The sequence below is a fragment of the Prionailurus viverrinus genome, chromosome A1, assembly GCF_022837055.1.
Source record: "Prionailurus viverrinus isolate Anna chromosome A1, UM_Priviv_1.0, whole genome shotgun sequence".
Lineage (NCBI taxonomy): Eukaryota > Metazoa > Chordata > Mammalia > Carnivora > Felidae > Prionailurus > Prionailurus viverrinus.
Window position 1 is genome coordinate 225520026 of NC_062561.1, and position 22592 is coordinate 225542617.

General features: G+C 36.0%; 1 long non-coding RNA gene across 1 annotated transcript; it reads left to right on the plus strand.

Moving 5' to 3' along the window:
• Positions 1 to 579: 579 nt before the first annotated feature.
• LOC125148974 (uncharacterized) lies at positions 580 to 19981 on the plus strand. The gene is made up of 3 exons (XR_007145819.1): positions 580 to 653; positions 9181 to 9526; positions 19755 to 19981. It is a non-coding gene; the product is annotated as an uncharacterized LOC125148974 (long non-coding RNA).
• The last annotated feature ends 2611 nt before the right edge of the window (positions 19982 to 22592 follow it).

Genomic DNA, 22592 nt, shown 5'->3' on the forward strand with positions numbered 1-22592 from the left:
TCCACACTGCCAGCACAGAGAGAGCCCAGTGCAGGGCTTGAATTCATGAGCCTTAAGATCTTGACCTGAGCCAAAGAGTCAGACACTCAACCAAGGAAGCCATCCAGGGACCCCATAATCTCTTTAAAAAGAAGCTAGTATTCTCCATGTACAATTTTGAATCAATATTGTGTTATATAATTATTTAATCTTTATTTCCTCTTCCATGTCCTCTGTCTACTCTTGTCCATTCTGATCAATGACCAATGTCCTGTAGACTGACTTCTAAAGACTACATTACCTAGATACCTGTCTCTAGCTTCCAACTGGATTTGGCCAAAGGAAGTCAATGGCAGGTGGTTGGAGGGAGGGAGAGAAAGTGAGGAACACACAGAGAGAGAGAGAGAGAGAGAGAGAGAGAGAGAATGGGGTATTAGGTATTAAGGGAGAAAACAGGGTATCAATCTCCCATGCCTCCTCCCGTGAGGCCATTATATTCAGAGTGACTGTGTCTGTCCATCTCCACCTATGGCAGGAGATTCCAGAACTCCAGGTCCTTCCAGATTCTGATAAACTCTTGCATCCTTTGTTTCTTTAGACCTGGCTGTACTAATGGTTTCCTAGTGTCTGTATCCAAGGGTATCTCACTATCCCCCTTGCTGGCCCATAATTCTGTAAGTGGTCCCTTTAGAAACTGTCTTAAGTTACCATTTTAGGTGTGTTTCTTTTTTCCCTGCCATTAATCTGATTGATACAACCATCAATTTATGTTTGTGTATATATATGTATGAAGATATTTCTGTTGAGAAGCTTATTCTTTGGTATCTTGAATTTAAGCAATATATTAAGTCTTCTGTGAAAATGTCTTTATATAGAATTATATTGGTGGAAAGGGAAAAAAAATAACTATTATGTAAATTATATTTTACATAATATCCTATTTTTAGACAGTGTACTAGGAACAAGTTTGTTGTATTTTTTTTTTAATTTTGCTTTATATTTATTCGTTTTTGAAAGACAGAGAGAGACAGAGCACAAGAAGGGGTGGGGCAGAGAGAGAGGGGAACATGGAATCTGAAGCATGCTCCAGGCTCTGAGCTGTCAGCACATAGCCTGATGTGGGGCTCAAACTCTTGAACCGTGAGATCATGACCTGAGCCGAAGTCGGTCGCTCAACCAACTGAGCCACCCAGGCGCCCCAAGTTTGTTATTGTATTACACATAAGGTCTCATACTGTGTGGTTACATACTCTGATTATCACATCTTTTTTTGTTTTTGTTTTTGAATCTCTAATCTGTATACTTTAGAATCTATGGTAAAGAAATTTCCTAGAAGAGAATATAGTCTATATGGATGCAGTAAGTTAGGAAAGGACAGTTAATATTTTCACAAAACTCATGGGAAACAGGAAAAATAGAAATGGATGAAGATAATAAAAGAAAAAAAAAATCCTACACCAAGAAAAAAGATAGTTGAGTTGCTTTAGAATGACATCATATTTCACAGCTGCGACATTGGCAAGGGGATAGATCAGTCATGACTACCCATTACTCGTTCAAATTCATATGACTTAAAACTAGGCTCATGCTTCTAATTGGTGTGGGATCAAGTTCTCTGCACAACTGCTAATTTATTTTTACTCTAAGAATTACTCTTGGGTTTTTCTACTTTTGTGCTTTTAATAGAAATAAGGAAAATGAAATTCATAGAACTTGTTTTATTAACCAAAAGTGGCATATTCCACTTACTGGGAAATGAAATGATCTTTTTCACAGTTGCACACAATTTTTTTTTCCCCTCAATGCTACCATTAATTAATTGTATCCTTTTCAAGAATATGAAGTAGTGATTAGATATAAGTCATAAAAATATACACATTTATTGACGTAAATATATAAATGGCTTTCAGTATTCCCCTTTCATTTTTAAAATATGAGAGAGATGGCGAGGATAGAAAGAGGAAGGGAGGGAGAGAGAAAAACTTGAGACATATTTTACTGAACAAACTTTAGCCTCTAAAATAGATTTCAATAGATTCAATTATTGTTAAAATCAGTAGCATGACATTGTATTCCATGTAAACTGTGGGTCCTCCCTACTATCGCCATGAGGACCTTTCAAATGGGATTTTCTCAAAAATTTAAAAAGCGAGGGATACATAAATTTCATCTTTCATTAATTTCCTTGAAATTTTAGGCATAGATACATAATTTTCCAGTTGATGCTTCTTTAAATAGATAGGAATAACCCTTTTAGTACAACATAGAAGGAGGGAGACAGTTGACCAAAACTTAACACAGCATATCTGAAAATATTTACCTTACAATTATATCTTGACACAAATGCATGAGGGAAAAAGTGCCTAATTTTGTTCTGCTGCAGATATTACAGTAATGCTCTAGCAACAGGGTTTGGGGTTTCAGAAACCCTAAATTAAGTTTGAATGCGTGTAGAATTGGGTTTAAGAACACAGAGATTGGCTGTAGAATAGCATCCTATACTTTGCAGTGATGTTTGAACTTAAAAAATTTGACCCAGTTCATTTAGCTCTATATATCATGCAAACATCGAGTAGATTTTTTTTGGAGAATTTTAATATTTGTTTTATTTTTTTATGAAGAGGGCACAAATGGATCTATATCATACAGTGCCGGACAAACCCTGGGGCGGCGATGACAGATTACTCCAGACTCCTGAATCAGAGAAAGGAAAGGTTGAGGGGGCCACACACTCTGGTGGCAATGCCCCCCAGCAAAGCTCTTCTCCAGTTTTTATTGAGAATCTTATTGGTATATTTCAAGGGAGGCATGGAAGGGAATGTGTAGTTTCAAAAGCATGAACAAAGCACACTCATAAATTGTCGGGGTAACAGTACAGAGTAGTGACCTGCGGCATACCAGGGGAAAGTGACCGAGGCAATGTATAGGGCAGTGTTATGTCATAGGAAGGGGCTTGTTTCTCTATTTTACATTAAGCCTTTACAGAGAGAAAAAACGTGTTGATCCCCAAGGTATGTCTGGCTTTTGTCAGCCTTGACATTTCAAAGGAGACCCGGTTTTCCTGGTCTGCTTTGCTGTTTCTCAACCAGCCCATTCCCACTGTAAACATTCCTTACTTAAATTGTAGCTAGCCAGGTTCTTTGAGCTCCCACAATACAGGATGGCTAATGTTGTTATGCAAGGAAATCGCGATTTATTTATTGTTAGGGCCAGATGAAATGATTGCTTTCAAAGTGATTTAATATTAGAAGGTAGAACATAGCAAAACAAAACAAAATGCTGCGATAAAAAATAGACTAAGAAAAATTCCCACAACAAAAATTTCCGGTAACATTTATTTGCATCAAAATATATTCACTTGTTATGAAAACCATATTATTATATTAAAATGTTTTTACTTTTATTAACAATTTTTTTTTAATGTTTATTTATTTTGAGGGAGACGGAGACGAGAGAGCATAGCAGGAAGGGACAGAGAGACAGAGAGACAGGGAGACAATCCCCTGCGGGTTCTGCACTGTCCTCACTGAGCTTATCCGACTGAGCCACCCAGGCGCCCCCATTTTTTAACAATTTTAATTGTAAACAATATGTTTTACAATTTTTGAGCTGCACAGGATGTAATATTTATTGAAGCCGTTGTATATTCTACAATTTATGGATGGGCAAGATTTTGGCATGAGAAAGCTTACTTTCTAGAAAAGTATCTGGGTGTTTAGAAGGACCATCCGTTGTGTTTTTAAGCTTTCCTCGTTTGCAAATAACTTCAAAATAGAAAGATTTCTAGCAATTAACTTTCGTGTACTCTAGAAACAAGCAATCTAGGAGTTAATTCATTCTAAATGACATGCTAGGCTTGTTCACTGGAAATTACTACTGATATAATTTGCCATCTGTAATTATTTTATTAACATGGAATAATGAGGAAAGGCAGTGGCAAGCATTCTTTAAAAAACAATTTAAACAATACAGGCATCCGTATTTATTCTTGGTATTGAAAGAAGTACCCTTTTCAAATACTTTAAAATCCCACCAGGGAAGAGACAGACACAGTGACAGAGACAGAGACAGAGGCAGAGGCACAGAGATTTCCACAAGGAAGAATTCCAATTTTGACCCACTGCAGACGAGCTCAAAATAATACATCAAGCCAAGAACAACATGAACTCAGCATAAAATATTATGAAGTGTCATGTATTGGCTCCTGCATTTTTTTCTTTTATTTTCTTTCCAAGTTTTATTTAAATACGAGTTCGTTAACATACAGTGTAAATGTAGTTTCGTGTGTAGAATTAGGTGATTCGACACTTCCATGCAACGCCCAATCTTGGCTCTTTTAAATATCTAGTGATCATAGCAAATCCTCAAGTCCACCTTCTCCCTTACCTGTTACGTTTTGATCTTCTTTCCAGAATTCTGGAGGGTTGAGCTTTCATCCTGTGAATCTCTCCCTCCGCATATTATATTTTGTGACTTCATCTTGAGGATGCACTCTTTCAGTACCTTTCAATCAATAAGTATTTGTATTACTATTTAAATCCCATCCACTGGACCCTCTCATTTCTCTTTTCGTCTTTTTTTAAATATTCGGTTGTTTTCATTTTCATTTTGGTTGGTTATCTGGGACTGAGAATAAATATTTGTGTTCAGTCTTCCCTTTTTAACTCAAAGGCTGGCGGCAGACAATAAAATATGTAAATTAAAATCTAGTAAATAAAACTTAATTCAAATAATTGACAAGGTATTTTAATAGTGAGTTATTACTTGCTATTCAAAACCTTACCTCTTCAATTTTCCCCCAGATTTCAACCTGAGTTTAGTGAAGTGAAAGTAACAGAATCATACAATTTTTCTTTACAAGCTCTCCGAATTGCAGCACCTAGCTTTCTGAGGAAGTTAAGACACCGGTCAATAAAAAGACCCTAAAATGAAATCATTGGTCTAAAATGATTGCCATCTGAATGACTCTAGAATTAAACACCTCAGATCTCTCTTATCATAGACTTAAATCTAATAAAAGAAATTGACACCTTAAATATAACCATAACCTGCACATATTTTTCCAGGCTTTGTACCAAACCCTATATATATCATATATGACTTTAAACAGGAAAAAAAAAACAAAAAACAGCCTTTTCCAATATTTCACTTCTAGAAATCAATTTCTATTCCTAATAAATGTAAAAAAAAATAGTTCAAAGTGGACTTACCTTATATATTAGATAAAACCATTAAACTGCAATAACAATAATTTAAAAGCCAAGTATTAGCTAAAGTATTTTCCTTATGTTAGAATAAATATATAAGATTAATTTCTAGATCATGCATACATCAGATAAATCCTAGAGGTTGAATTTTAATATCTCCAGTAGCTTAGAACTATAGCACTTTTTACGTTGAAATTACAAAATGTAGGGAGAAGAAATCTCTATTAATCAGGAGTAAATCAAATATAAATTGGTTAAAGCAGAAGGACTTTGAAAATTCTCTTTGCTTTGAACAATTTTATCCTTTGAGTGAGACCTTTGGCCCAATCCACCCTAGTTGGTTCTCTTTTCTGTTCCTCTGATCAAACTATCCTATCATAAAATTCAAATGTGCGTTTATGTCCCTAATTATTAACCTTAACTGTCTTAAATAGAATTTTTCCATTTGCCTACTGGAGATCTATTTGTAAGTATATGATACTACTTTGGTTAGAATAATAATGTATTAATAAAATTTTCCAACTATCTAGGATTCTAATTTCCAAAGCATTTTGGGTAAACTTGTATTCTTTTATTAAAAAGGTCACATCTTATATTAGTCAATCAATAATCAGTTGATTATTTAGATACAATTTACTGAATCCACGTTCAGATATGGGAAAAATGTTTTCTATTCTTTATAATTGATCTAATTTCCTGTATAGTCACCACCACCAGGATCAAAAAAAAAAAAAAACAACAAAAAGCATGAATTAGTACAAATCACTAATAGTAGCTTTGAAAAGTATTTGCTTAGTTAACTTATTTCCTCTTTATTCATATTATGCTATGCACGGTGATGTGTACACATATGAGGTAGAATGTAGCTTATGTGATCTTGTGACCAGAAGATAGGGTCTTCAGAAGCAAATGTATCTTCTTGCTCATTCTGGTCTCACATGATGGATAGGTAATTATTCAAGGCTTAGAGCTGTGCCTGGCAATCATGATTGTCCCCTCATAGATCTTTGGATTCGTTAGACTTCCATCACTGTCGTTCTGTGACTTTAGCACTTTACCTCTTATCTTGAAGTCCTTGCTCAGAAAATCCTCTTCCTTCTGACCCTGAATCCTCTTGCTAGATACTGAAACTTTCAGCAATTGAACATCTCTTTGTGGTCATCGATCAGAACATTTGTTTCTCTTCACACTGAACTGAAACCATAGGCCAGTCATAACAATACACAGCCAATTGCTATTTATAGCTATTAAACTACAATAATAATCATTTATTATTGGTCACAGGGAGTTTTGCTAAAGCCTCCCAGCCTCCTTCCAGAGACTCCATGAAAACACACCCTTAACCATGATGTAATCATTCCATCCCATTTATATCTTATGATTCTAAAGTGTCCTCTGATCCTACGACTACCTTCTGCTGAACAGAAGGAACAAGGAGCTTGGCATCTGATATATTTAATTGTCTCTTTATTTTTCTCTTTATAATCCACCAAGAATGGTGGATTTTATTTCATACCCAGTAGAAAATTCTCAGATACAACAATGCATAAAATATCAGGTTTGGGGGGTTTTTCCTATGGTGGCGGAAATGATCATTAAAAAGAAGAAACCAACATTCTGGTTTTTTTTGTTTGTTTGTTTTTGACAACAATGTCTGATTATTATGTCTTCTTTATCGCTAAGGAGGTCAAGAGTGCAAGCTTCTTTCTGGGCTGTGGAGGGAAGGGACAGGGCAGGAAAGCTTCAAGAAAACCTGGCTTAAGTAGAATATTAATATGCAAACACTTAATATTTGCAAAACTTCAGTCTCATTGCATTTCTTTCCTTAGTATAATTACCAGTTCTTTTATTTACTCACCAGCTATTTTGTAGAGAGTTGTGCTATTGTCAAAACATCCCTCTGGGCTTTGTGGAAGAAGCAATGTTGAATAAGACCAGTGTTCACGTTTTCAAAAAGCTTACATTTTAGGATAAATATACAGTCTAAAAAAATGCATACTTTTTTTTTTCTCAGAACAAAACTAAATACAAAATTTTGTTGTTCATTAACTATATATGGTCATATGTTCTCTGCATTTCTTTTTAGATTCTAATGATAATCAGAATTATCACTTCCATAACTCCTCAATGATAAAAGTGATATGCTAATAAACTTCTTTTTGCGCATATTTTTCCAAAAGGAGAAATTTAACTTTAGAGCAGTTAATTAACTTTAGAGCAGTGTGGGGGGAGGGTGTGGAAAGAGAGAGAAAGAGAGAGAAAGAGTGGGAGAAAGAGAGTTGTCTTATTTTGTTTTGTTTTGTTTTCCCAAACGTGTCAGTGAACTTCAAACACCCTCTTAGGTGTCAATCACTATTTGGCAATATTTACCCATGTTTCTAATGTTACTTGACTCAGTTTTGCTTAGTTCCATTCAAATGAGGGCCAGTAAAGAGCCCCATGGGCAGAAATACTATGAAATGTTGTAAAGACTTTTTTTTTTTTTTTACACAATGCAGTGAAAGCTTAAATTAATGTAGGATAGTGTTGATAAATTAAACTTGCTTATGTTTTGTCTGCAAACCCATGTTCATTCAATTTTTCATATGCCTGAAGAAATAACATAGTCAATATGACATTTTAAATATCCCAGTACCCTAATTGAAAGGAATTAACTAAGTAGGTTTATTTTATTTTTTTTTACTGTTTATTGCTTTTTATTTTTACTGATTTTTTTAGTATATGAAATTTATTGTCAAATTGGTTTCCATACAACACCCAGTGCTCATCCCAAAAAAATGCCCTCTTCAATGCCATTCACCTACCCTCCCCTCCCTCTTAAGTATGTTTAATATGTATGTGTTTCTAATCACTTTTAAAAGCTGATATGGATTAAGCATATGTCATATGGTTATGTCATATGACATTTTTTTCAGAATGCTTTAGAAGCTTCAAGAACTTATCTAATTTGATGACAGATGAAGATAGTATACTCAATAGAAACTATAGTATTTCTAAGACAAGTCTTGTATATTTTCTTCAGTAAAAACCTAGTGGAGGGGGCTAAGATGGTTAAGTAGGAAGGTAGTGACCTCACCTCCTCCCTCTTTAATGTTGGATTCTGTAATGTTCTTAAGCTTCTTAATGACTATCTTCTACCACTTCCTTATGACACCAACACAGTCTTTACTCAGAAGCAATGATATATGTAGAAGGAGAAAAGGTTTAGAAAATAGAATTGATTTAATGTAAGCCACCATTACAAATACACATGCTGAAGGACTTGCTTTCAGATTCAATGTCAGCTGAATACCTTGAGGAGGAAATAAGGGTTTGCTTTAAGCATGAGAGGACATAGTTAAACTGGGAGCTTGCCACCTTTCTCTACCATGGACATGAATACTAGGTTCCTGCTTCTTACCCACTTTTAGGAAAGGGCCAGCTTATTTTAGACTAAGTTGAGAAATGGTACCCTGTTGTGAAGGGGTGAGTTGGCATGTATTTTCCTTTCAAAGGGTAGTCTTCTTACTACTATCCACAGTGGCATGAGTTGGAGAGAAAAAGAGAAAAATAAACACTATTTGTATTAGCAGTAGTCAAGCGGAAATGGGAAAAGCCTTCAGAGTAAATTTAAATATGAATACTATTGACTATGATTACTTACCAACTTCTGTTTGCAAAAAGTAATATATACCTGTACAAATTATGCTACAGGTTGGAAAAAGGAACATTTTTCCTTTTTTCTGTACAACAGAGAGGTAACGATAAAGCTTCCATTTTGAGCCCTTATAGTATCGCATTAATAAATGCTGTTTGAGTTATATATGAATGCACATATATGCATGAGCTATATATAGGTCAAAAGATATTTAAGTGTTTTAAATTAAGTTATGTAAGATCAAAATTATATCATTTGTGACAAAATACTCACCGATGCCAACATACTTTACCCTTAAAAAGAATTGTATATATGTTTGACATATACTGAAATACAATTTCCCCCTCTCTTCCCCAGGATATTACACAAAAGAAACAAGGAAAATAGAAAGAAAAAAAAGAATTTTAAGAACACCTAGATTCACACATGTATGATGGCTTCTAAGATCAATTGAGATTCGTCAGAAACAAAACAGAGATGAATACTCTTTGGGAAACATAGTCTTATGTCTACATGTATTTTAAAGGATGTAACTAGAAAATATACACAGATCTACATGGACGTCTAACATTGGTCCAGAAGCTTTTTATATTCCAGGGTATTGACTCCTTGTATACTCTCTATGGGATAGGTGGTGTCTTGAAAATAAGGAAATTGAAGCATAGAAGCAATGAGGAACTGGATCAAACCACATAGTTCAATGGTAAGAAAAAAAAAACAAAACAGCAGGATTCAAGTTCTAACAGCTGGAGGCCACACTTGCAACCACTGAACAAACTGTCTTACCTAAGGTTGATGTCAGAGGTTATCCAAATACTAAATTTTATGATTTTAGTACCAAAAATTACCAAAAGCATCAATGTTACTCCTAGGAAATTTGGTTTAATCAGTCATGCCACATCAATTCATGGAAAACTGTTAAATAGAATGAGGTAGATCGATAGGTCTGTTGAAGACTACACACACACACACACACACACACACACACACACACATATAGTTTTAGATAATTAAATAGAAAATCAAAGTTAAATATATATATTTAAATATATATATTTAAATAAATACATATAGTTAAATAGAAATAAATAGAATTCTGCACATGATCAAGTATTACCTACAGTTTTTTTGGTTTTAATTAACAGATATTATTTTCAGAGTAGGTTCAGGTACATGGAAACAAGACTCCACATTAGAGAACAAATAGATTTCAATTCTTACAAAAGAAAGCCCAAATGTATGTGATGAATTCTACCAAATATCGTAATAAGAACTAATACCAGTTCATCACAAATTGCTTCAAAAAATATATGTGAGGGACTTCCCAAATCATTCTATGAGACCAGTATTATTAAGATATCAAAACAATGCACAATCTTGTAAATATGCAAAAATCACTGAATTTAACACTTTAAAAGAGTGAATTTTATGATATGCAAATTCTATATTAATGTTTAAAACTAGGATCTATTACAAGCAACCATAATATGGGAAGTAACAAAAAAATTAAATCTTCATGCTCAAATATGGTTTCTAACAAAAAATATATTTGGTAAATAGCCCCAATATTGATAGATAAATCTTTTGATTAAAAAGTACCACAGCCTATTGATAAATATTTAAATACATTTTTTTAAGAAATGTATAAAGAAAGGATGGAAAACCACATCCGTAAAACAGAAGTTGTTTAAGCAATAACATTCGGTAGTTATGAATCAATAAGTACTAGAGATGAAAAGAAAACCCAAAAACTTCCCGCAGAGGAAAGTCTAGGCCCAGACAGCTTTAATGATAAATTCTGCCATGTATCTAAAGAAGAATCAATACCAATTCTTCACAAACTGTTCCAAAATATAGAAGATGAAGAAACATCTCCCAACTCATTCTGTGTGACCAGTATTATCTTGATACCCAAACCAGACAAATATATTAAGAAACCTAGAGATTAATGCCCCTTATAGATACAGGCATAAAAAGTTCTTAACCAATAGCTAACTAACTCCAGCCACATTACCATGACTGAGTAGGATTTATTCCTTGAGTGAAAGGCCCTTTCGACATTTGAAAAATCAATGCAATCCCCTATTATATCAGTTGATGCAGGAAAAAAATTGGGGGGACAAAATTGAACACCCATTGACCATAAAAAAATTTCAACCTGTTAGAAAAAGAGCAGGATTACTTCAAGTTAGTGGAGAGCATCTACGCCAAAATTGTAGCTAACATCATATTTAATGTCAGAAGACCAAATACTCCCCCCCCCCCCAACTAAGATTGGAAACAAGACGTGTATGTCCACTCTCACCATTTATTTCCAAAATAGTCCTAGAAACATTTAGCCTGTGGCAGTAAGAACCCCCTCCCCCCAAAAACGAAAGAACATACAGGCTGGAAAGGCAGAAATTAACTTGTTGGTAAGTAACATGATCATCTATGCCTAAAAAAAATAAGAGTTCTCCAAATAATAAATAAATTCAGAAGAGATAGTTTTTTCAAGTGGCCAACATATGTCTACCCATCCTTGAGCATCTATACTTGGGTATTTTACTTTCCCTATTGATACTCTGGAAACTGTGTCTCCTCTTCTCCAGGACCAGCCTATTCCTTGCACACCATCTCATGCCCTCTGCACTTATGAAGAGCATCGCCAACGTGTGATGTATTTTGTTATAAGTATATTCCTTTCTACTGACGCATTCACATCAGCCAAAAAGGACATTTTGGTCCTACCTTAAAAATAGCCTCTCTTTTCTGTACTACCTCTACAACCACCACTCCAGTTTTTGGCTTCCTTTAACATGCAGACTCCTCAAAAAATTATTCATATTTACTGTTTCCAACTCCTCTCCTATTTTCTCTAAAAATCTCTTACTTGCAATATTTTGCCTCTACTCTGCTAACAAATACAATGCTCACCAATGCCCATTTGGGAAATCCCCTAACCAGGAGGTCTCAACCTTCTTGTCTACCCAGCAGCCTTCGTCTAAGTTGATGATTTCACGTGTCTTAAAGAGTTTTCTACATTTGACTTCTTGGGTATTACAATGTCATGATTTTTTTAATCACTGGCCACTGTTCTCTCTCTTTTGCTGGTTCCTCCTCATCTTTCCAGGCACTCAATTTCAGAGTCCTCAAAATTCAGACATTGAGTTGTTTCTTTTTTTGTTGTTGTTGTCTACATTTGTTGCTTAGTGATTTTATCTAGTCTCCCAGTGTTAAACACTCTACACACACTGGGCTCTGCCTTTATTAGCATTGGTTCCCCAAAAAGAGATCTTGAGATGAGGATTCAAGTACAAGTGGTTTATTTGAGAAAAAATCCTGTGGGTTGGGGAGACATTAGAAAAATAGGGAAGTTAGTCAGGAAACTAATGGAGGCAAAAAACAAAACAAAACCAAAAAACTTGTTATTAAGCAAGTTATCGATACAAGTCAGCTTAAAAATCCCATTGGGGAACCATGAGAATCAGAGAAGCATATATGCCTAAGTGGTCCCACCTGAGGGGTAAGAAAACACAGGAATATTTATCCACTCTGATCAGTCACTGATTGAGGGCTCCTCCAAGAGGATAATTCCTCCACGGTTTTGACCAGTTTGGGCTACTGACCCCAGGATTAAAGAACCTAAGGCAAAAAAATCATAGCCTGAACTTGTGTAAGTTTGCAAGTATATGAAAAACGTTATCTCTACTAAGATTTCTAGGGCATCTCAACAGTGTGTTCATCGTGGATTTCCTGGTCTCACACGTGCTCCGCATTTATTTCTTCTGCAATTCCCTCATTTCACGAAATGGTAATTCCAGATTTTCAACTGCTCAGACCGAAAGGATTGGAGTCACTTCTCAATCTCCTGGTTGTCTCACACTACCCTTCCTACCGCCCCCCCATCCAATCTGTCTACACACCCTGAGGGCTTCTCTGTCTCTCTCTCCACCACCCCCCCCCCCAACCCATTCCTTGGCTACCACCAATCTGAGGGAGAATATGGTGGCAATCTTCTAACTCATTTATTTCATTCTGCTGTGTCTTCCTTTATATCATCCAGAATGATTCTGACCGAACACTAAAACCCATCATGTAATTCCTCTGCTCAACCTTCTAGTGGCATTCCATATCACTCAGTAAAAACCAGTGTCTGAAAAATACCTACAAGAAACTTGAAAGATGTGCCCCCAGGATTAACTCTCTAAACTCATCTACCACTTTCCTATTTGCTGGGTCCAATCCAGTGAGGCTGGTCTCTACGCTTTACCTTGGACGTGAGAGAATGATTCCTTTTAGTGCCTTTGCATGGGGTGGTCTCTCCTCGAAATATTCTCACCCCATATCCACTAGTTCAATCACCTTCTACCTATTGGTTATAATACTTTCCCTGAAAAACCTATTTAAAATTTCCAGTTCTCCCCCAGTTACCATCTCCTGTTCCTGTATTTTGTTCTTATGACATTTACCACTGAACGGAATAGTAGATAGTATTTAAATTAAATACTTTATGTCCTTCTTCCATCTTGGAATAAATGTTGCAAGCAAATAGTTCTTTCTTCTGTTTTAATCATATATTTTTCCCCAAGCCTAGAAGAATTTCTAATGCTAGTGGGTCCTCAAATATATATTCATTGTAGGAATGAATTTACTGAATTGTATATTTACTTGAGGATTAACTGCAAGACACTTGAAAAACAAATACTTTTATTTCATCCACAAGAAAATGCTTTATATTCAAAGGTGTTTATAGAACACAAAATAATCTTAACACCAAAAAGCATATGAAAACAAAAACACCTCTGCAATTCATTTCAAATTCAAAACATTTTTACATTTTCTTATAACTCTTTTATATTAGTGTGTCTGGTTTCCTTACACCTTCAATTACTATTATTGTTACAGCTTTGTAAGCAGAGAGTTATACATAGAGTGGATTCAAAAACAAATAAAAAAATAGTATGTGAGGAGCATCTGGGTGCTCAGTTGGTTAAACGTCTGACTTCGGCTCACGTCAGGATCTCACTGTGAGTTCAAGCCCCACATTGAGCTCTGTGCTGACAGCTCAGAGCCTGGACCCTGCTTCGGATTATGTGTCTCCCTCTCCTTCTGTCCTTCCCCCACCCGTACTGTCTCTCTCTGTCTCTCAAAAAATTAATAGATGTTTTAAAAAATTAAAAAAAATAGAATGTAGTAAATGAGACCAAATGAGGGAAATTTCATTCAATGCCATCATGTGATACTGACAAGGAAACAATTATAAGTTATGTTCAAGTGACAGTGGACAAGATATTTAATATCGCTGCTGAATAGAAATATTAATCATTATATTAACATTTCTTTAAAAATTTCCCTAAGAGGTAAATGTGCTTCCCCCCCACCCCATGCCCCCCCCCCCCCCCGCTGCCTCCATTTTTGTCTGGATTGTGTTGGAAAGCAAAACAATCAAAATGCATATGTTGATAGATCTCTTTGGATGAATATCTTTTGAAAGTAACATGCCTATAGAAGAGCAAAACTATATTCACACCAGTAGCATGTTTATCGTATAATAAAAACTAATTTATTCACTAATAAGTGTTGGTAACCAGGACTACAGTGTCTGACCCATGGTAAACTTGATAAATATGTAAATGGATAACTGAACAAGAATTGCTAGATGTTACAGACACTGGCAAGGAGGGAGGAAAATGAATTGCCTATTCTATCAAACAAAGATTCACTTAGTTTAACAACAACAACAAAAAAATGAGCTTGGGTGAATTAATTTAATCAAATAACCTGATTCATTTATTTCTGTTCATAAGCTCCTGACCTCTCCATTAGAAACGTCAAAATAGAGGCGCCTGGGTGGCTCCGTCGGTTAAGCCTCCGACTTCGGCTCAGGTCATGATCTCGCGGCCCGTGAGTTGGAGCCCTGCATTGGGCTCTGTGCTGACAGCTCAGAGCCGGGAGCCTATTTCGATTCTGTGTCTCCCTCTCTCTCTGCCCCTCCCCTGTTCATGCTCTCTCTGTCTCAAAAATAAATAAACGTTAAAAAATTAAAAAAAAAGAAACATCAAAATAGCAAATAAGCAAGAATATTTATTTAATTACTGATCTATTTCTCGGTCCGTAGACTATATGATTTTTTTAACTTCTGTTTTTGCCCTGGCGACAGGCAGAATATTTAGCACGTGGGAGTAGATACCCAAAACAGCCCTGTACAATTATAACATAAACAAGACATATAAATTTGTAGAAATGCGAGTTTTGATAAAAGGAGTGGCACGGCTACAAATAAATCTGGGATGGTACCAGAGGTGAAATTTTCAGTTTATATAAAGGAGACTGCAGACAACAGCAACAAACCCTGGGGGCGAGGGAACGTAAAACTGGGGGCAAAACGGGAATCTCCGGTCGTAAGGAATAAAGAACAAAATGGTGGAAGAAAAAAAAAATACCTGGAAAGAACTTTGCAAATTGGCGCATGGCTACATTGTCAGCAATCATTAGGAACACTTCTGACAGCTGTTTACAATGCTACTCGGAGAATTCTTCAGCAAAGTCACAGGGTGACTATCATGGGGTGGTCTGGAAGCTCCACTTGGCCTTGGTCCTCCCAAATTTTAAGACCCTATTTTGTTACTATGCTTGTATTATTTCTGGAAGTATGTAAAGCCATTGAAGATTAGTGGAGATGAGTTTCTCTATCCCCAAATCATATTGTAGTTCTTGTACTAACTGGGCAGATTAATAAAACAAAGTGAATTGTGTCTTTACTAGTCTTAGTAATAATAAAAGTAAAACTAAAAGTAATAACAATAAAGAAGTAATAATAAAAGTAATAAAAAATTAAAAAAACAAAGTGAATTGTGTCTTTACTAGTCTTACTAATAATAAAAGTAATAAAAATAATAAAAGCAATAAAAGCAATAAAATAATAAAAATAATAAAGTAATAATAAATAAATAAAAATAATAAAATAAATAATAAATAATAATAAAAGCAATTTTTTTCTGCAAATTAATACCATAAAACTGAAAATTCCTTGAAACACAAAGCCTTTTTATTAAATGTTTTCTGGATTAATGTCAGACACAATTTATGAAAGCCATCACGAGGCTCTTGGAAAAAAAAACAGTAAATAGCTTCTTAAACTACATTTTCCTTTTTTTCTTTCATGTGGTCTCATTATCTTTAAAAAAAATGTGTTTAGGGAGATGTGATAACGCTGAGTTTGTACACAGGATCATCGCACAGAGCACCTCGTTGGTTAATAGAAACGTTGCTAAAAGTTACAGCAGCGCGGGGTTTTCCCTTAGGCTATAAATAATAGATTACTTTTGTGTTTCATCCAATGCTGACAAGAAGAGGAATGAGTTGGCATCCATATGGTGAATATTAACTACATTTCTAGCTATTGTTGCACTTAAATATTTAAGGCCTTATTTATAGATTGCAATAAAATGCAATAAGGAATTAATATATTGAATATAAAATTGTAAACAAGATCGCGAGCTGTAAAAGCATTATAAAACATTTCTTCTCTATAAAATCTGCCTTGTCTGTCTAATAGATAACCTGCAAAAGTGTAGATTAATGACTGAGGAGCTGAATTTATCTCTTTGCAAACAATTGGGATCCTGATGTCAGCATTGTTTAGGTGAGACTGCATGGCATAGTGTCCTAGTGTCAAAAAATTGTTCTGGTGTTTTCAGTTTTCCCGTTACCTGTGTTATATTTGGAACCTCTTTTGCAAAAGCCTGGGTTTTGTGATATGTGCAATAGGGAAAAATATATATATTCTACATTGATAGTACTCATAACAATTAAAATGAATATTTTTTAGAAGAATATATACGTTGTAAAACATTTTAATGGTAATTTTTTTCGCTCACTTATTTTCTATGAATTGTAATTCCTTAGAGAGCAAGCTTTAATTCTTTCCATCTTTATCTAGCTTCCTAGTGCCTTATATATAAGAAATTCTTATTCAATATTTATTAAATGAATAAATTCAAGAATGAATAAATAAATAAATGAATGCATAATATTGATCAACGTGTTACGTTTTCCAATGTCTACAGTGGAAAAATTCACTATGGCTGCCTATTGGCCATTTTAGTCTCCATAATTCCAATCATAGAATTAATTCTGATTTCCAATAGAAGCAAAGTTATCTCTGTACTTTCTATGGTGTTTTTGAAATTGGTTTAATGATATCCTGCTCTATGTGTACTTCATGCTTTTGGGGGCATTGTGATGTGAGAGAGGCTGAAAATAGTTACAGCTTCACACAAATTCTCATAGATTCTCATATTTCATCTCAATTTTCTGGATACGTAAATCTATGTAGTGTAGTTCACTAGAAGATGTACTTTATGTGGATCCATATGAACTTGGTGTTACGCCTGAACGTGCCACATACTAGCTGTGAGATGTAGGCAACTCATTTTTTATTCATTAATATCTCCTACCTTACTCACCTAGAGAGTTGTAAGTACCAGTTGGGCCAATGTATATAAAGGGACATTGCAAACAACAAACCTATGTAGAGATAAAACCAATGACTAGTTTGGGATTTTTTTTTTTTTTTAGCACACTCTTTTTGTTTTTAGCTTATTTCAAATAGTATACTCTTTATGCAATGCCCAATATGAAGCTATACATGAAGCAGTGGTCAATATTAGTAGTTTACTATATGAATGATTAAAAATATTCTTTTTTTAAATTTTTTGAATGTTTATTTATTTTTGAGAGAAAGAGAGTGCATGAGCTGGGGAGGGGGCAGAGAGAGAGAGAGGGAGACACAGAATCTGAAGCAGGCTCCAGTCTCCGAGCTGTCAGCATAGCGCCCGATGCGGGACTCGAACCCCTGAACCATGAGATCATGACCTGAGCTGAAATCAGACACTTAACTGACTGAGCCACCCGGGCGCCCCTGAAAATATTCTTGATTCGAACAAAGATTAAACAAAAATGTTATGGAAAGAGCAAGTCATTTTAAGTGTAATTTTTCATTGAAGGATAAAAATGCAACAAATATAAATTTTAAAAATACTATAATGCCATGCATTCTATCATAAAACTAGTCACTATCTTGTTTGTGACCTAGAATGAAACTTCTAGGGATGGATAGTTTTAATTATTTTTCTTAAATTTTCTGATTATGTCCTAAAAAGTCACTTGAGTAGTTTTTCAATTAATGTTCTATTAAAATTAAGGTAATTTTTAAATTAAAAGTAGGAAGTTCACAATGACTCTATCATCTTCTAAATGAAACTCAATATGTTGGAAAAGTTTCAGATTTGTACATTATTATTGTCATTATAAACAATAAAGTATAAAAGTATAAAAATGTCACTGCTGTTAGTATTTGATTTTTATTGATGTTTCCACTGCACATAAAAGATTCTATTAATTTCTGTTATTTATTCTACTTAAAGAAAATTATTTAAAATCTAAAAAAAACCACAATCCAAAAATTTCCCCCATTTTTGGTTTTTATTTTAAGATTATATTCCTAGATGAAGCTGGTTGGCTGGAAGGATGGGCTATAATGAGCAGTATTTAGAGTTCCAGAATCATCATCATTATGAAATATTTGATTTGTGATGACCTAGGCAGCAATGATCATGAGGAATAAGGCATATACTTACATCATGATGTTTTTAGACACTGTTTCTTTTCAATAAAGAATATCAGAAATAGATTTTGTTCATTATCAATGGCATGATAAAGGGGGACAAAACAGGGCTACTACCCCCAATGGTCTGAAAATACCTCCTGAGCACTTTCCCATTAGACTCAATAACGCACCTCTCTTTCTATGTATTACTCTGCAAGGCAATACTCATTGGGTGGATTTGTCAGAGCATAATGGCAGACAAATATTCTCATCCTGACAAGGTCCATATATTTCAATGTAGAAACAGAAATTGGTTCATAATCTTAAAGATTTCCCTCATACATGACACTAGCCGACTGGATTGGTCACCCTGCAGAATCAGGGACTCCATCACCACAAAATCTAGTTCAGATACTGAGACTCAGGATGCCACAGCTGCATTAAGAGTGTATGGAAAGATTTAGTACTCACATAATGAGGCTTTATGAAGAGAGCAGGGCAGGTCCCCAAACAGTCCAAAAATTGCTTCACAGAACAGGGAGATAGGACTGGCTTAGGGTTTCATGTTTTTTAGGGGGTGGGACTAGAGTATGAGTTCCCTTACATGGATCACGGCTTCTGTGGTTGGAGCTTCCCACCAGCACCAAAAGAAGCACCCAGGCTTTCTTATCTGCTTGCTCAGATGTGGGGCAGAAGGGGGGCAGGAGTGTTGGGGCTTAGAAACTTTAAATAGTCAGACATCAATAGTAGAGTTGGACAATTTATTAAAACGAACCCCCGATATTTAACAGAAAACTGAAATGTGTCATGTTTCATTTAATTGAATTTGAACTTGGCTTAATTAAGCCATTATGGTGCATGACGAGGCCTGTAGCCTGAGGCTGGCAAGAGAGATGAAAGTTCTATTAAATGGCTTATTTAAGAGCCCAGCGCTGTGTCATTTGAGAAATCAAATGAGTGACTTCATAGCTATCGGTAATGCCTAGAACCCTCAAAGCCACAAGTAACATCTTGAAGAGGACATATACTGTTGTGTCAGAATGTATAGAGACTTGCGTGACCTGGGTTCCTATCTTGAGTAGCTAGAAGCGAGAACTTTGCAGAGTTTTGTACCCACGAGTGGCAACCTTGAATAAGGAATGATTGGTGTCATGAGACCACTTAGCCAGACCATTGGCAATGGTTGTGGGATATGTGAAAATTTGCAAATGGATTAATTTGCAAACGGATTTGTTTTGTTTTGGTTGATTTGGGTTGGGTTTTGCCTGGGCATTGGGGCTAAGATGACTTCCTGAAATCTGGAGAACTGTGCTCACCATTGGTTCTTATTATTTATCAGGGACATCTGATCTGGCCAAGGCATGAAAACCAGCAGCTCTTCAGTAGATTCCACTAGGCTTGACTGTGGTGCTGGTCATTTCGTGGATCCCAAAGGGCTCACGAAGAGGCCAGGAGAGGACTTGCACCCGTCAGCAGCACCATGGCATCTCACAAGGAATGGAAGGCAGGCGGTACCACGCTCTTCTGGAAGTGGCATGGGCAGAGGGCTCAGGTTTGGATCCATCTTGTAGTTGCAATTTTCACATTAGCAAGGAGGACTTGATGGCTGCACAGGTTTGCAGCATGCTGATTTCAAGTCCCACAGCATAAAAGGACGTTAAATATGGAAGGTCAGGGTCTTAAGGCCTTAGGAAGGTCTCTGTTCCAGGAAAGTAAAGTATGAGTGCACCTGTCATTCTCACAGCATGTAGCAGAGGACCAAGGAAGTCAGTGTTTGACTAGAAGTCCTCGGGAAACTTGTAGGCATCATGGATAGTAAAATTTGTAACAATAAATACATTACCTGTGAAACCAAAAAAAAGGGCTAAAATATTTTGGATTAGTTTTATTGTCAGCATGCTGACTGGGTCAATGGTTGTTTCTTGGCAATGCCAGGGATTAAAGCTGCTGAAGAGTTAAGAGGTTTTTGTATCTCTTCGTTTATACCTTAAAGACGACCTAGAAAATAAATACTATTATTCTAATTCTCCAGGTAAGAAATCTGGGTTGTGCCTGCATTCTTTTGACTTTTTCAGGTCCAGCACTCTCTCATAGGCAATAAGGCTCTTTTTGGGACTATGATATCAGCCTCTAAATTATACCACATGGAAAATCTTTGAAGGATACATAAGAAATGATATATTCATAAACTGAGCAATACAATGTTATTTTCAGCAATATTAGTGGACTTAATAAAAATTTATATATTTACTTATCTGAAGTCTACTTACCTTATTAGAGTTATATATAATTTTCATTAATATATATTCCTAAACCCCTATGGTTAGTTGCCCTCTTGACACATATAGTTTTTGGGGTTTGTTTTTGTTTTTTTGAGACAGAGCTGGTGAGAGAGAGAACCCCAAGCAGACTGTCATCTCAATGCCTGACAAACCGATCATGACCTGAGCCGAAATCAGGAGTCTGACATTTAACCAACTAAGCCACCCAGGTGCCCCAACATATAGATATTTTTTTAAATTTTTTGTTACATTTTATTTATTTTTGATAGAGACAGACAGACAGAGCACAAGTGGGGGAGGGGCAGAGAGAGAAGGAGACACAGAATCCTTAGCAGGCTCCAGGCTCCGAGCCGGCAGCACAGAGCCCGACGCGGGCCTCGAACTCACAAACCGTGAGATCATGACCTGAGCCGAAGTCGGACGCTTAACTGACTGAGCCACCCCGGCGCCCCTAGATATTTTTAAAGATCAATATAATACGCTTTTGTTTCAAGTAGCTTGGGGTAATCTATAAATCTTATTTCTCTCTATCTTTCTCATTCCACATCTAATTTCATCAGGAAATCCTATTGGAATTACTTATTTTTTTCTATTAGCACTACTTGCTAAAAATTTTTTGTTTATTTTTGAAAGACAGAAACAGAGTGCAAGTGGGGGGAGGGCAGAGAGAGAGAGAAAGAGGGAGAGAGAGAGAGAGAGAGACAGAATCTGAAACAGGCTCCAGGCTCTGAGCTGTCAGCACAGAGCCTGATGTGGGGCTTGAACTCGGGAATGGCGAGATCATGACCTAGGCTGAAGTCGGATGCTCAACTGACTGAGTCACCCAGGTGCCCGTCTATTAGCACTACTTTTAAAATATGTTCAGTGGGCTTTAAATAAATAACTGCTAAAGCTAAAGACAAATAAGGTATTATGTAAATTCATTGAGGAATTAAAAGTTGAAACTGACTTTGCTTGTCATGCAAGGAAACACACATTAATAAATTCACTGAGTGATGACTAAGGGAGAAAAGCCAAGGATTTTATGAGCAGGAAGATGTTAACCAGCGTGGAGAAGTTGGTCATCTGAATCAGGTGGAAAATGTGCCAGTTTATACTTGGTTGGTTCAAACAAGTCTTGTGGTTCCTTGGCCAGGGAAGGCTATTTGCCTGGGTCCGTGGGGCATCTATCTGGTGAATGGGCTAAAATACCGATCAACCTCATCTGGTAGGTTGCTCAAAGTTCATCATTGTTTAACAGTTTGAATGCATTAGAACATTCAGTTAGTTACCTTCTAGGCAAGTGCTGCTGCACATGGACATCAATCGTATTATAAATCTGAATTTCTCACTAAGTACTCGGCTGCTGCCCTAGATAAGACATCATCATCATCACCTGGATAATTACAATAGCCTCCTACCTGGTTTCCCAGCGTTCATCCTTGTTTCCTTACAAAAGTGATCACTGAGAAACGTAAGTCAGATCATGTCACTTTTATTTCTTAATTTGTTTAAAAGTTCGTTTACTTATTTTGAGAAAGAGATAGCATGAGTGGGGGAGGGGCTGAGAAAGGGAGAGAGAGAGAATCCCAAGCAGGCTCCGTGGTGTCTATGTAGAGCCTGATGAGGGGTTTGAACTCATGAAACCATGAGATCATGACCTGAGCAAAAACCAAGAGTCAAATGCTTAACCAATTGAGCCACCCAGGTGCCCCAGATCATGTCACTTTCCTATTAAAAAACCCAGATTTAACTACTCATTTCACTTGGAGTAAAAGCTGAATTTCTTAAAATGGCTTCTAATACTTCAAACTCTCTATGCTCTCACCCCGTATATCTGAATTACATTCTAATATCCAACATCACTTACTTTCTCCCCATGCACATCTTTTTTCCCCCGTAATACTGCCACTCTC